General features: G+C 48.7%; 1 pseudogene; it reads right to left on the reverse strand.

Annotated features, from left to right (window-relative positions):
- Window positions 1-3,196: 3,196 nt before the first annotated feature.
- The window catches only part of LOC136518399 (stem 28 kDa glycoprotein-like), a 31,991-nt pseudogene continuing 18,095 nt past the window's right edge, over window positions 3,197-17,092 (reverse strand).

The following is a 17,092-nucleotide window of genomic DNA, read 5'->3' on the forward strand; positions in this document are numbered from 1 at the left end:
TTGTAGGGTAGTATATCAGATGTCCCGATGCGCTCATTATTGCTAGTGTCTGATCGATCTGGAAGTAGACTCTAGAAACATCAGTGAAAAGAGCCAAAGATTAGCATGCATAGATTATATTCCCGCACAAAGAAACATTATTATACACGTACTTTTGGAGGTATGGTTATATAAAAAAATATGGACCATCTATCAATAAAAATCGGACAAGGAAGAAATAGGAAATACTAAGTGAAAAATAAAATAAAAGGCAGCTAAAAGCACTGATAGTACTTTTCAACCACCATAACAAAGCTTAATAATGTGAAGCTAGTGCCACGTAGATACATCCTTATTTGGTTGATGAGCTTGTGCCATGTGGAGTCTCGAGGTTTCACATTTTAGGACTCAAACTCAAATATCTGACTCAGCACCGGACGCATCTGTACCAAAGGGAGCTATATGAAATCTGGCCATTCGGATCGTTAGTAGAAGAACTAGGAAACTTTAAAATCCTCTAGACCATGATATTTTCCTGTATGACACATTCTAGGTCCATATGCATCCTACATATAGGAAATTCTTAGGAATTCTCTCGTGCGTGGCCTAGTGAGCTCCTCGTGGCCGGCCGGGCGCATCTAATCTAGCTGCAGTGGTGGGTCGTGGGGCCACGGGCCACGGGCCACGGGCCACCGTGCCTCGATGGAGCGACAGGACGCGGCGGGCGCATCCGATCCGCGAGTACTGGCAAATCTGCCTGGTCCAGCCCAATAATGCGAGGCCTGCCGGCGTGTTGCATGCATTGCACTGATCACCACTGATTTGGTGTGTACTAGCAGGCACCTGTACATAGCTCAGTAATCATGCGCCTTTTGACGTTCACTGTTTTCTAAGGAGTTTCCTCTGCTTTTAAGAAAGCGGTAAAGTTATTATCTCAACAAGGTACAGTGGTCTTAATCATAAGCGGCGTGTTACATGAAAACATTACAGGTCTTAATCATACACACTGTCCCTGTTACAATTACATTCCACCAGTATCTGAAATAGGGCAGGTAGCTGGTTTGAGGCCTTTCATCTAGTCGAAGACGATCTCCTTGATCTCATCCACGCTTTCTTTCAACTTTGGCTCAAGTATGAGAGAGGCCACTTCTACAAAAATGGTAAGAGTCGAAAACATCACACGTTAGGAGGGTTGTTTGGGTCCTTTCGTAAAAAGAAGGGTTGTTTGGTGAAATCTTCTCGATCGCCATAAACTTAGAAGGGTTGTGTCCGGGCCAGATGGCCAGGCAAGGCCCGCGAAAAGGGAAAAAAAAACGACGTTGTTCGAGGGAGATGAAGCTTTGCTATGGATCCACCTTCCCATAAACTTAGACCTCGACACAAGACGAGAGGATGGCCTCTTTCTCAGGATGCACCATGCAAGTCTCGTTACTCGTTAGAGGACATGTCAAGAAAATGTGATCGACGTTTCCAGGCTTGTCACATAAACAACAATTCACATCTCCTTTCTAGCACTTCTTTAGTACTATCGAAGCTTGTAGTTTATTGTTAAGGAGTTTCCATAAAAAGACTTTAAGCCTGTTCGGTTCTAATTTAAGCGGCCGTTTGGGCTGCTGCCAATCAGCCTAGCTGTTTGGCTTCATGCCTGCAGCATGTCCTGCTCTGTGCAACTTCTTTCCTCTAGCTGTATCTGCTGCAGCTGCTACAATGTTGACGGGGTTGCTCCTGCAGCTGCAGCCAGCTGCCCTTTGATTTTTTTTAGAAATCCTACAATTCTAAACAATTTAAACTCCTGCGTTTGTCGCCCACTCCTACAATTGCCCTGTACTGCGATCTTCTTGAAAGGCGGTGTGAATTCTCAAGTCGTCGTCCTATTTCATCCTCAGTAGTCAGTGTTTGGGTTCGAAGATCATGCCTTCCCAATTATTCCATCAATTGCTGCCATGGATTCCTTTCACCCTCAACTAACGATGTCTGAAATAAATCTGCCAACCCTCTTTAGACCATAGTGTAGCCACAGTTCATCTCAATGAATGGGTTCACTTTTACCCCTTCTATTAAAAATATTGGTTGTTTAAGTGTTGGGGGCCGGGGGAAGACCTCCGGCCTCACCTCGCCCCAACATGATGGAACAAGTTTCGCTGGGACCCTCGCCCATGACGCCCTCGCGTGCTGCTGCGTGCCGAGCGAAGGTGCGGGAATAGGATTCACTTTTGACATTGTTTTGTTGCAGCTTCCCCACCGGAGGAAGATGCACATCCACAGGTCAGAGAGGAGGGCTCCCCCCCACGCCCTCGTGACGGGCCAGCCTGAGGGGACCTGGAATCTAGCAAGCCCAAGAAGCATCAGCAGCGACGTCATCAGGAGCGGTGGCCAGGACGTGGAGAGTTACGATCATGCCCTCAGGAACGATCAAATGATTTATTCTCGGGGCTTAGCCCTAATGTAATTTCGCATCATCTCCGGGTATTGAGTATAAATACCTAGGGGCGTCACTGTTACGAACAAGATGTTTTTTATGAATTAATGGGCATTTACTCCAAATTTATTCCGTTTCCCACATCGCTTTCACCGAACTCAAGACCCGCATCACACGAAGCCTGTTGGAAACCCTCGTCCCCCCCCCCCCCCCCTCCCCCCCGCCTAGTCTCTAGCGAGGGTGGGAGGCCAGGTGTCACCCCACATTAAGCTTTGTCCTAAATCTAATTAAAATTGGGTACATTTAACTTTACATGGAAAATATATTAATATCTAAAACGCTGGATTAATTTATTCCTTAAATTATGTCTTAATTGGTTAAAGTTAAAGAGAATTTTATGGTTAGGACAAAACCAAATTAGAACAACCTGCATTTATAAACATAGGCAGTACCAAAACACAGAACCAAGCGTATCTATCTTTTCTTTTTGAACATTATTGCGGATATCTTCATTTTTTTATAAAATGAAAAATTCCGGCCTCTCCATTACAATGTTATCAGCTTATTGTTAACCTCTTCAATAGTTCAACGATTTTTATAGCAATGCAATTATGTTCAAGCAGAAAACCAACGGCAAATAGTAAACGATAACATGGAGTTCGTTATTATTAATCAAGCACGGAGGGCAGATATAACAGTAATCTAAAAGCAGTTCATCTCAAACAAGCACTGCAACAGGACGGAAATCGGCCATTGGATGATCACGCAGCTCGAAGTTGCGTTGCGTGTCCTCCTAGCTTAGCCAATGTAGTACAAGGGGTCGGGCAGCTTGAAGGTGCGCGCGCCCTCCGGTGCGCCAAGGATGTCGCTCCACTGGTCGCCCATGTTCCCGACAATGACCACTACTACATGAATCAATTTGCGCAGCGTGGTCAAAATGGGCTCCGTGGCGGGCACCTCTTTTGCCCGCCACGGTTAACCGGTGGCCGGCCAGCGAGGCCGGCCACCGAGGCGCCCGCTGCGGGAAAAGGGTTTACCGCGGCAGGCCACCTTACTTGCCCGCCGCAGGAAATCGTTATTTACCGCGGCGGGCGGTATGAATCGCCCGCCGCGGTTAATACGATTTACCGTGGCGGGCTCTTTAAACTGCCCGCCGCGGTAAAGAGTTGATTTACCGAGGCGGGCGCTTTATCTTGCCCGCCGCGGTAAAGCCTGTACAAATACACACCCCTCCATGTTCTCCACGGGTCTTCCTCTCTCAAACTCATGGGGGAGGCTTTGCCCTAAAATTTGAGGAAACTTTTGATTTGAGTTGAAGGGCTTGGATTTGAGGGAGGAGGACATCATAAGAGGTTCATAAAGGCTCTCCCTCTCTCCTTCCATCATCTCTCTCCATTTCCATCACCTAGAGTTCTCTCTAGATCTAGATCTAGATCTAGATCAATTTTAATGGAAAAAATGATGTCATGTATTTCTTTAACTTTAGATTCATCATAGATGCATGCTTCATCTTTCACATCGTCATTTCCTCTCTTTTTCATGATTTTGGACGTAAAAATCATCAATTTCTCCTAATTCTTCTTTTATTTAATGTTGATTGTGATGGATAATGTTCGCAGGTATGATGGATATGTCGGAATGGATGTACCGGATCGATAGAGTGAATGATCCGCGGTACCTCTTTGAATTAAGGAAGTTTATTGCTGCTGGTAAAGCTCACCGTGAGAGACTGAAGCGGATGACAACCATATGTCCATGTTCTCGTTGCAAGAACCTAAAAGCCCACCGAGACAGCGAGGTGCAAACTCATTTGATCATGTATGGTTTTGTCGAGGTCTACACAGTCTAGACATTTCACGGCGAAAGAGTTGGTGCGAGTGGCGGTGCATCTGGAGTGAGCTCTTCAACGCCGACAACGACAGCACCACCGGTGAATAAAGATCCTTTAGGAGCACCCGGCTCCTCATCATCTTTAGCAGCAGCTGCGCCAGCAGACAGTGACAACAGTTGTCATGATTACATCACGGTGGATGATCTAATGCAAGACATGGTCGACGAAGCCGGCGACAGTGGGGATGGTCAGGATACTGTGAGCCAACCCGAGGATGTGCAGCTTGTTGAAGATCTAGTCAAACACTTCGATGAAGACGACGTTGTGTTGGGTTGCCCAAAGTGGTTGAAGAATTTCAGAGAGTTGAAGCAGGTGGCAGTTGATCCTCTCTATAAGGACAGCGGCGATTGTCCGAAGGAGTGCACGGCGCTCTGTTTTAACCTCCATATGTTGATGTTGAAGGCTCGTCATGGTTGGTCTGACACTAGCTTCAATGAGTTGTTAAGCTACCTTGCCACCACGTACCCAACGGCTAACAAGGTGCCCGCCAAAACTTATCGGGCCAAGAAGCTGATCCGGCCAGTGGTGATGAAGCTTAGAAAGTTTGATGCATGTCCTAACCACTGCATCCTGTATCGAGGCAATGAGTATGAGAATTTGACGAGTTGTCCGCACTGCAGCTTTAGTCGGTATAAGAAAAATGCTGGTTGTTGCGTGGATGCAAAAGACGAGGGAGGCTTGTGGGGTAGTCGAAAGAAGAACAAGAAGGGGGCAAAGAAGAGCAGTGCGGCCAAATAGATCATGGCTCAGCAGGACGATGAAGAAGAGGGTTACACGCACAGGAAAAGTCCAGCACTGTCGGTGTGGTACCTGCCCGTGACCGATCGCCTGCGTGCAATATTCGGGAACCCGGACGATGCCAAGCTCATGTCCTGGCATGCATCAGCTGACCGCCTGAAAGACGATGGCAAGCTACGGCACCCATCTGATGGCAAGCAGTGGAAGGATTTCGACGAGACCTACCCGGAGTTTGGCAAGGAGCCTAGGCATGTTAGGTTCGCACTGAGTACCAACGGGATGAACCCGTTCGGTGAGCTTAGTAGCTCGCACAGCACTTGGCCCGTCGTGCTCACCATGTACAACCTACCTCCCCATCTATGTCAGAAGCGTAGGTACCTTATGCTGACCATGCTTATCTCCGGACCGAAGCAGCCCGACAATGATATAGATGTGTTCCTGGAGCCGTTCATGGAGGAAATGAAGATACTATTTGATGTTGGGGTCCAGATGGTGGATGCATCCCGCAAGGAGAAGTTCACACTAAAAGCAATCATCTTTGTCACCATCACCGATTACCCCGGTCTCTTCTCACTGTCGGGGCAGATCAAAGGGAAGACCAGCTGCGTAATTTGCATCGACGGGACCTACTACACTTACCTTAAGGGATCCAATAAGATGGTGTACACGAGGCACAGACGGTTCCTCGCCAAAAATCACAGGTATAGAAGAAGTATTATGAACAAATACTTTGACAATCAGGACGAGCCGCAACGTGATCAACCGACGCAGACTAGTTGGGGGACAAAGGTGTATGATATGGTCAAGGACATGGATCAGGTGGAGTTTGGAAAGAAGAAGAAGCCGCCTGAAGAGGGGCCCAAGCAGACAAGGAAGCGAAAGCAGGACCAAACAGAGGAAGTCCCCGCCACCATTCCTTTCAAGAAGAAGTCAATTTTCTTCAAGTACCTATCGTATTGGAAAACACTGAATACACCCCATGCCATCGACTGCATGCACCTAGAGAAAAATGTCTTTGAAAGCACGATTGGTGTCCTGCTAGACATCAAGGGCAAGACAAAGGATGGTATCAAGTCACGGATGGATCTTGTCAATCTAGGCATCAGGCCGGACCTTCACCCGGGACCGCCTCAGAACGGTAAAGTCGATATCCTAGGTGTGGCCGGCAACCTAACGCAAGACGAGAGGATGACTTTTCTTAAGTTGCTTAGGGGTATCAAGGTGCCGACTGGTTTCTCTTCCAACATCAAGAGCCTGGTCTCCATGAAAGACCTCATAATGACTGGCTACAACTCACACGACTACCACGTCATGCTGACGGTGTTCCTACCAATTGTGATTAGGGCTATCCGTCCAGAGTACGTGAAGATGGTCATCACACGGATGTCATACTTCTTTAACCGCATCACCTAGAAGGTCATTGATAAGGCTGAGCTGCCTACCCTGAAGGAGTTCATCATGGAGACCCTTTGCCAGCTCGAGATGTGCTTTCCACCATCTTACTTTGATATTATGCCACACCTAATGATGCATATGGTCGATCAGATCCATCAACTGGGCCCCGTGTACCTACACTAGATGTGGACGTACGAGCGGTTCATGTCCACCCTCAATAGATACGTCCATAACCGCACTTACCCGAAGGGCTCTATGATCGAGGCATACACAATGGAGGAGACCATGAACTGGTGTATGAGGTACATAAGAGATGGGAGGGTGATTGGGCTGCCTGTCCATCAACACGAAGGCAAAACCTCAGGGATGGGGTGCACAGGCGAAAAGTACGCACCGATGTGGCAAACCGAACGGTGCAAGAAGCTCATTACAGCATCCTTCATCAGTTAGTGAGCATGGAGAAATACATTGAAAAGCACCTGGAAGAGATTCGTGCCGCTAATGATGGACGGCGCACGGAGGCATGGGTCTAGAACCATCACAAGAGCAATTTCATAGAGTGGCTCAAAGAGCAACACATACCCCTTGAAGGATGCCCTGATGAAGATACGGAGACCGTTAAGAGGCTTGTGTTAGGCCCATCCAGCCAAATCACCACGTGGCAAGGGTATGACGTCCAGGGCTACAGGTTCCACATGAAAGACAAGGACAAGAAGAGCTCGGCACAGAACTGTGGTTTTCGATACGAGGGCGAAGAAGAGTCCATGGGCCAGAGGAGGCAATACTATGGGCAAGTCAAAGAAATATGGGAACTTGACTACGGCCAAAACCTACGCATAACTGTCTTCTGTTGCCAGTGGGTCAAACCGAATGCGATTGCAGTGGACAGTTATGGGCTAACCACCGTGGACCTCAAAAGTATCAGCTACAAAGATGACCCGTGGGTACTAGCAACCAATGTCGTGCAAGTGGCCTACTATATATATATACAGAGGACCCAAGAAGGCGTGTGGTTGTGTCCGGAAAGCAGCGGATTATGGGAGCTGATGGGGTGCAGAGTCCCGAACAATACAACAACTACACAGAGCTTGAGCTTTTTACCGATCATCCAAAGAAGATCAAGGCCATCGAGGACCGATTCAATAAGTCCAGGATGATGCCGTGGGCCCGCCCCGACGGTGAGAAGAGGACGGTGAAAGCACCTGCACCAAAATGATATATGTATCCCAGAGACATATATGTAATAATATAGCTCGATCTATTGAAGACAAGTTTTGTAACTTATTATTAATATCATGGAACCATACTACTCTACTAGTACTACTGAATCTACTACTACTACTATACAATACTACTCTACTAGTACTACTCAACCTACTACTACTATCTATTGAACTAATACTACTCTCTACTACTCACATGTACTCTACTACTACACAGCACTACTCTACTACTACTACACAACAAATGCAAAATGCAAAAATAAGTTTTAGATTGATAATAAATATCAGTGTTAGATTGAATGAGGAAATGCAAAAATATTAACCGTGGCGGGCACGTAACAGCGCCCGCCGCGGTTAATAGATTAATCGCGGCGGGCAGTCTAAGGTGCCCGCTGCAGTAAACATTTACCGCGGTGGGTGGCTTATATTGCCCGCCGCGGTTAATCTATAGCTATATATGTGACCCCCGCCCTCGTCCTCCTCCCCCGTGCCTGTGCCCCGCCCCTGTCCTCTTCTCCCTAGAACCCTTGCTCTGGCCGCCGAGCTCCTCCGCGCTGGGCCCCATCCCTAGAACCCTAGCGCCAGCTACCGAGCTCCTCCACGGCCACCGCACGCGCCCCCCGCCCCCGTCCTCCTCCCCCATGCCCATGCCCCGCCCCCGTCCTCCTCTCCCCAAAACCCTTGCTCTGACCGCCGAGCTCCTCCACGCTGGGCCCCATCCCCGGAACCCTAGCGCCGGCCACCGAGTTCCTCCGCGGCCACCACACGCGCCCCACACCCCCATCCTCCTCCCCCGTGCCTATGCCCCACCCCCATCCTCCTCTCCCCAGAACCCTTGCTCCGGCCATCGAGCTCCTCCGCGCTAGGCCCCGTCCACGGAACCCTAGTGCCGGCCACCGAGCTCCTCCACGGCCATCGCACGCGCCCCCCGCCCCCGTCCTCCTCCCCGGTCACCGTCCACATGCCGGGCCCCGTCCTCGGAGCCTGGAGCCATAGCCGCTACCTCCTCACTTGGAACCTGCTGCGCCTAGGCCGAGGTAAGAACTATGTTCCAGCAAACTAAATTCTACTCTGCTTGCTTATTTCTTGGAAATGATCCCTGCTGGAGAAGTTTATCTGGTAGTAGTACCTTGGTTCTATAATTACATTCTTCAAATCTCAACAACATTAGGTGATGAATGTTTCTGCAACATGTAGTTGTCTAGTACTGCTGCATTCCCTGATTTAGGAGGTTTAGTTTGTCCATGAGTAGTCGTCAGTACTGTCAGATGAAACTTGTGAACTAATTTTAGGAGATCTTGCTGGAAAGGATGCCTTCTAAATTTGTTTGAGTTCATATGATGTTGCAGAATGTAGTTTCATAACCATAATCAGACGCACAATTGAAGTGCAATTGCATAACATTGACACCCAAAACAAGCTCTAACAAACACCTAGTGCTAAACCATTAGTAGTAGTAGATAGACTAAAGTAACTGTTCAGTTTGATCCTATAATCCTACAGTATATCTCCATTATTGTGAAGTTTAGCAGATTAAAGGATTCAATATAAACTAGTGATTTTATCATTTTTAAGCTTTAGCATACCTTTCCCTGTGCAAGTTTGTAATTGCAAAGTGCTGTCCTGAGCTTCATACTATTGCAAACCCCGGTCCTCAAGGCCCTGCCTCGACATCGGTCTCGTCGCTCGCCATCATCGGCTTCACTTTGTCGCATCGGCCGTCTCATGGCCAAATGCCACTTGCGTGCCACGAACGCCACCCTCCAAAGCGCAGAGGGTGCTCTTGTTGAAGTGGGATCCCGCAACGCCCAAGCAGCACCCAACTACTCAGGTGTTGAACGCTTTTCGGTAGGTTTTCCAGGAGCCGCTTGACTCGTCCAAGAGGCAAGCACTGCATATGCTGTTCAAAGTCGACCTGAAAAATGTCGACCTGACAATCAATGGCTTGCTCAAGGATGCTTTTTTTGAGGAAAATAGGAGGGTGCCGGCCCCTACTGTGCTTTTATTATTAATGTACAAGTGTTTACAACAGAGGTTATGATACAAAGAAAGTAACAAAGAAAATTAAAGCTATTACACATAAGCTTCTAGCCATTGACTAATTGTAGGTACATAAGCTTTCTTTGCTCTAAGTATAACTTGAGAAAAATCTCTTCTGAAATGATACTTCGCATTACTGATTTGAGGCTGCAAATTTCTAAAAATAGCATCATTTCGAACTGACCAGATTGCCCAACTCATTGAAATAATAATCTCCATGGAGAAAGGAACATGAAGCTGCACTCTAAAAGAGGTGATTGTATCATAGGGATAAGCAGAATTATGAATGACAAGGCCCAAAGTACTCCAACACTCTTGGACGTTGCTAGCTGCTGTCTTGCTGACTAAAGGATGTCTTGCTGGCTGCTGTCTTGCTGACTAAATTGAGCAGTTCCTCTACTACTCTTACTCTTACTGACTAAATTTGATTGAGCTGTGATGGGGGTTTATTGCTGCCTATGATGCCAAACAAACTTTTGAGCTGTACAGCTCTTACTCTACTCCTCTTACTCTACTCTACTCTACTCTACTCTACTCTCATCTCCTCTAGTCTTCTACTCTATCTTGATGGCCGAAGGACTTAGCCCTTTGGGGCTGAATTTTGAAACTATCTTGATGGCTTTTGTTTGGTATTTGCAATGATGATTCTTTTCACACTTCTAAGCTATGGTAGTGGCATATGCAATGACGTGAACCCTTTTATGCTGAGGCAGCAGTGATGATAATCGAGTGCCCCCGCTAAACTAGGATGGCTTGTATACCAGATACAAGCAACTAGTTTAAAAGCGATGTGATGACAATGGGGCAAATCTGAGCCAACTACTACTACTTTACTACTCTAGTACTACTCTACTTTACTACTCTAGTACTACTCTACTTTACTACTCTATAACTGTGTCTATACAACTGAAATATGTATTCATTGTAGCTTTCCAATGGTGGAGGAACCGATAAGCGAATGGCGCGACCCTACCCCTAGTGCATCATCATCAACTAGCCTCGAGAGCCAAGTGTCCATGACCCCAAGGCCAACAAAGAAACATCATACAGAGGACAAAGATGATCCAACCTACCAACCGAGGGACGATGAAGTTGAAAGTGCATGGTCTCCAAACCCTGAACAGATGCCGGTGGTGCCTCGAGAATTGAATTTCGAGGAGGAACAAGTCAGGGACAAAGAAACCCCCGCTCCATCTCCCACCACTTCAGGCAAGTCTAGGGGTCAAAGGACAAATCTGAGAAGGGGGGAACATGGGAGGCACCGAAGGGAAACCCACGGCGAAGTCCATGTGATCCATGAGGTGGGACCAGAGGGGAACCTGTTGTCGCCACCCATGGTCCTTGCCAAGTTCAGCAACCAGGTGGCATGTATAGTCAAGGACAAGGTGGAGATCACTTGGGAGGAGTGGAACAATGTCTCGGTCGACTACAAGACACATATCTGGGGTGAGGTGACGAGGAGCTTCCATTATCCCGAGGATGCCGATCTAAACAAGTGCAGGGAGTGGGTCATGCATGTGGCAGGAAGAGCCTTTAGAAACTTTAGGTCCATGCTGACCAGGTAGTACCTGAAGCTAGGCAAGTCAACCTGTGTCAAATACACTATGGTGAAGGAACATCACTGGGAAGAGTTCTACAAACAAAGAACAATAGAAGAAGCAAAGGCAAAGAGCGCCAAGTCTAGCGCACTCGCAAAGAAGAACCTACACCCCCACCACTTGGGCATGACTGGTTTGCTGGTAAGAGGCCCTAGTGGCGGGAGGAAGAAAGGGCTAGAGCTGCCACCGGGCTTCCCAATCCGTACGACGGTGTAGACTTGAGGGCTAAGGACTTCATCTATGCCCACAAGCTAAAGAAGCTCAAGGAGGGCGCGAGCAAGTTCAATGAGCCCAAGTTTGAGGAGGTGGAGAGGGCTCTCATCGAGGCCGCTAAATCCAAGGATAGCTTCGAGGTTCGCAGGGGCCAGGACTTACTAACCCTAGCGCTGGGAACCCTCGAGCACTGTGGCCGTGTCCGTGGCATGTCGTCGAAGATGAGCTAGAACTCAGTGGAGTCATGGCAATCCGACGCTGCCACATACTGGTCAAGGCAGAGGTATAAGGAGGGCATCTTTTTGAAGGGCTATGATCAAGGCGTGGCCGAAATGATCAGCTGGTCCATAAAAGAAGCCTTCACGAGCAATAACCCAGATATGGTGTCGATGAGGTCACAGATGCTTCGCCAGGCTAGCGTGGCCGTGCCTCAAGTTCCATAAGGGCAGACATAAGGGAAACCACTGCCGATGATCGAGGATCACCCAAGGCACCCTGTCGACGACATCTGGGAACCCAAGCGCGTCCACCTCACGATCCCGTTTGGCAGGGTGAAAAAGTTGATCGTGGGTGAGGGTTACATGCACCCCAAAGAAGATATCAAAGATTTCAACCAAGACCAGATCCCTGCCAACTATGCTGCCATGATACTTACATGGTATGCGACTGAATACGAAGAATTTGAAATGGAATATCCAACTGCAGAAGGGGTAATGATCCTTGGAGCTACCTTGGGTTCCGAAGTCCTATGGAACAAGGACGACATAGAGACCATTCTCTCGACGCCAACTTCTATGTTGACGGTGACACCAGCATCACAACCATCCGTTGCTGGATCTTGTCCCCCCGATGATCTAGATCACGGCGACGGTGATGACAAAGGCAATGGCGGGGATGACAAGGGAAGGAACTCACCCCAAGGCACAAGCCCTCACCCTCGTTCTCCTCCTCTAACAAGTCCACCTCCACCTCTCGGTAGTCCATCTAAGGGCACGAGCAAAGGACCAGGAGGCACAAGCCCTCACCCTCGTTCTCCTCCTCCAACAACAAGTCCACCTCCACCTCCCGGTAGTCTGTCTAAGGGCACGAGCAAAGGACCAGGAGGCATGGAGGAACCAGGGGCAAAGACACCGCCTGCTACCATTGCGAGCATAAGCCACTGTCCTCCACCACCGGTGAAGACTAAAGGCGACCAAGGGCAGCTCACATACTCACTTGAGGTCGAAAGGTATGGTAGCGGCAAGCATAATTTGCTAATAACTTTTCTTTGCCATAATATGGTACTAACATTTCTATCCCAGGCCGAGATCACCTTTCCATCTATTTCCTGAATCGGATGACTGCCCCGGCCATTACGAGCATGGGAAGTTCATGATAACCAAGGCCTAACTCGTCGACGAGGAAAGGTGGGAGACAAGGAGGTTTCATCTCTGGTACATGGAAGCGGCAAAAGCTGGCCTGCATGGTTTTCTAGTCAAGGTTGTGGCGGAGTACTTCCACTAGCCCGACAACGATGTAGAACTCCCCGTGGACTTCCATGACATGTACAGACTACTACGGGAACAAGACCTTGACATCGCCCAAGTCACCTTGTTCTCTATGTAAGTGATGAATTACGAGTTTCACATATCACCTGCCTTTGAATCGGTCAAGACTACTTATATATGCCACAATGGCTTGTTCTTGTAGGTTGATGGCCTATATATCCAAGGAACTAAAACTTGATGTTATCTATCTATCTCCAATGCATATTGCTCAAAGAATCATCATTAGTTACCACCTAGATGACAATCATCCAACCATGAAAGACTTGACCAAGCGACAGAGAGAGGCGCACAGGAAGAAACTGATGGACAATGAGAAGTTGAACATTTGAAGGTACATACTAGGAGCAATGAAGAAGATCAGGGGAAATGGGTGTATCCTAGCTGCCTACCACTTTGGGTAAGTCGAAGACATGCCTGTAGAGATAAGTGGGTAGCTAGCTAGAATTATTATTTCTCGTCGTAACCTGTATTTTGTTTCAATGGCGCAACTAAGGCCTTAAGGGTCACTGGGTTGCATTTATCATCTACCCTCAAGATGGCAGGGCCTGCATATTTGATTCGTTGACAGTGCCAAACTTAAAAGGGTACAAGGCCTTTGAAGATTGCCTCAGAGTGTAAGTGACTGAACTGTCTTCTCATATGCGTTCTAATGCCCTGCCTAATACTAGTACATTTCATATAGCGCTTATAAGGAGTACGTGAAGGATCCTGAATACTATGGTCGAAGAACAGAGAATTTTAAGGCTAAGCATAAGAAACGTATCAAAATCAGACGCAACTTTCCGGTAAGTATTTGAAAGGTTTATTTGTGCTTTCTGTTCATATGCGTTCTAATGCCTGTGTTGTAATGCTTGTGTATCGATCATGCAGTGTGCCAAACAACCGGTAGGATCACAAACCTATGGCTTCTACGCCTATGAGTTCCTGAGGGTGTGCAAGCAGTACAGCAGCAGTTGGAGGGTGCTCAAGAATAGATTGAACTGGTCGAGAGACGTGCAGAGCACCCAACACAGCTTCAAGCAGACAAAGATGAACATATGTAAGTTTGTCTTAGACAAATGCATGCTTGAAGGGAGCACGTTCTTCAATGAGAACAGTCCGCTAGCGATTTTACCAGAGTACGAGAGGCTGAGGAAATGGCCCACGATGATGCGTCCGCATGATTACACCTTAGCGCATGTATAACGACTTTAATATATAAATGTAATGAATTAACGATGACAAGAATGACTAAGTGAATGTATATATATGTATATTATCTCATGTGTAATGCTTGCATACTTTTTAAGTTTAATATGTGAAATCTGGATGTGATTTGAATTTGAATTTATATGCCTGATGTATTTTTTTAATTCAGGAAATAATTTACCGAGGCGGGTAAATAATAAAGTCCGCCACGGCTAATGAACATAAGCGCGGCGGGCCACAAAAGGTGTCTGCCGTGGTAAAATAATTTACTGCGGCGGGCGGTGTAACGTGCCCGCCGTGGTAAAAGTATATTTACCGTAGCGGGCACGTTACACCGCCCGCCACGGTAAATCGGTTAACCGCGGCGGGCAAAGCCACCCACCGCGGTTAAGCCATGATTTACCGTGGCCTCTAGGCCACGGCGGACGGCTTTGCCCGCCGCGGGAAACCGAAAACGCCCGCCTCTAGTAAAGTTTGTGTAGTAGTGGACGTAGCCGGCGTCCTGGTGCTTCTGCCGCTCACCGGACTTGAAGGCGATGGCCGTGGCCTTGAAGCCGATGGGCATGAGCAGCAGCTTCTCCTAGCCGGAGTAACCCTGGCGGCGGTGGTTGGCCACGGTGATGGCCCTCTGGTCCTCACTGCGGCCCGTCAGGAGCACCGGCTTGATGCCGAGCGAGATGAGCTTCTTGAAGAGCCGCAGCGTCTCCGGCAGCACCGGCGCGCTCCCCTCCAGCACGTACTCGTTGAAGCTCGTCGCGTTGTACGGCTTAGTACTGTGATCAAGAAAAGAAACATGCTGATTAGCAAGGCTGCAAGTTGTTAAACATATAGTTTAGACCATAGATCAACAAATATATTACTGGTCAATATACGGCTCATATATTCACTACTAACTACTACATTAAGAACATCTCCAGAAGCTCCCTGATATAACTCCCCCAATAAAATAGTATTGGGTAGCCCAATAACTTTTTTTAGATTACTGGGGAGGTGCTACAGCATATACCATCTAAAATCCCTCCCAAAATGTGGGACCCACCTTTCAGTTATAATTTGTTTATTTATTTTCCCTTTTTTTCCTCTTCCGTCGATTCATCTTGTCCGCGCATCACGTCATGTCGGAGGCACAGTAGCCATGGTGCCCCTCCGCCCGGCCATGGCACAGTCGTGAGCATGCCAGCTGGCTATGGTCGCGAGCACGCTGGCTAGCCACGGACGCGAGCACACCAACCATGGTAGAAGCTCGGGCAAAAGCGCCCCTCCAACAGCCCCGAGCACGCCGGCGGGGCCTTGTCCTCGTGGCTGGTGGATTTGGCCGGTGGCTCTGGCGGCCATGGCCTGCACCGGCAGCGGCGCGCGGACCTAGCTGAGGGCAGTGGCGGCCATGGCTATTGGTAGGCCGAGGCGCAGCGGCGAGCGGGCCGTCCATTGGCAGCAGTGGCAGCGGTGCTTGACGGGTGTGCTTGACTCCATGGCAGAGAGAGGCAAGAGGGAGGAGGGAGGAGAGTGACAGTTGAGGTGGGCCCAGCTTATTGGGGGAGATGCAACCCTCTATTTGAGGGTTGAAGGGGTGTTTTTAGGCGGTCAAAAAAAAGGGCCATATTGGGGTCTGTTGGAGAAGAAAAAGTGAATTATCTCCCCTAATATAACAGTTTTAATGAGATGAGAGGTGGGATCGGAAGACTCTTAGAGATGGTCTGGTACTTCCCTGTCTAGAAATGGATGCGCCCTGACTTCAAAATGCATGTTCGAAACAATCATTGTAACACCCTAAAATGTCATTTGCAAATTAGTAATTAACTTTGAGCATTTATTTGATTTTCTATGTATTTTTAACCTTGGCCAAATAATAAATTTTGATTAATTAAAATTAACTATAAGGTCTAAAAACATGTTTGTTGCATTCATGCCAAAGCATACTATTTTTGGATAAGTGTAGGGCTAGGTTTTTTGAACTTGAATTCAAATTTCATTTGAATTTGGCTTGGATTTGAAAACTAGAAATAGAAAAGGATTTAATTTTGAAAAACTTTCTTTTCTCCCTTTCCAGCCCAACTCCCGAACCGGCCTAGTTCTTCTTTTTCTTTTCCCACGTCGGCAACCGGCCTGGCCTGCTGGCGGCCTATCCAGCGCCTCCCCTCCCTTCCTTCTCCTCCTGCACGTGGCCTGCTCCGCACTGGCCCGCTCGTGGCACGCTTCACGTCGCTCCGCGCGTGCCTGCTACTCACCGCGTGGCCCAGCTTGGCGTCGCGGCCCGCATCGGCCTACCCCACGTCACGCCCACGCCCGCTCTCTCTCCCTTTCTCTGGCGACCGGGACCCGCTCGTCAGCGCCTGTCCTCCCCTTCCTTTCTTCGCTGCCGGTGATGGCGCTGCTGTCTCTGGCAACACACCGCTATGCCCGCACCCGCATGGAAGCCGACCAAATCCACCCGAGCATCACTCCCTTCCTTCCACCGCAGCTCCACGCGCTTCCCTTCCATCTACCATAGCACCCGTCCGGCCTATAAAGCCGTAGCCGAGCCCTCCCTCTCTGCCTTCTGTTCGTTCGCTCGAGCTCACTCACCGCCGCCCTGCACTCCGCTGTTCTCGAGCCCAATCATCAACGCCGACGCGCCTTGGAGATCCGCCGTGACCCACCGGAGCTGTAGGTATCCTCGATTCTTCAATTTGGTAACCCGTCGCTCGGATTAACCCTCACCCGCGCCTTGTTCTCTTTCTCCAGTTCGCCACCGCCATCGACCCAACCCTTTGGAGCTCTCCTAGACGCCGCGACCACCTCCATCCGACTCGCGGTGAGCTTCTCTACCTTCCTGTGCCCCTATTCCTTCGGATAACGCCCTGGAGCGCCGTATCGGTGAG

The sequence above is a fragment of the Miscanthus floridulus genome, chromosome 17, assembly GCF_019320115.1.
Source record: "Miscanthus floridulus cultivar M001 chromosome 17, ASM1932011v1, whole genome shotgun sequence".
Taxonomy (NCBI): Eukaryota; Viridiplantae; Streptophyta; class Magnoliopsida; order Poales; family Poaceae; genus Miscanthus; species Miscanthus floridulus.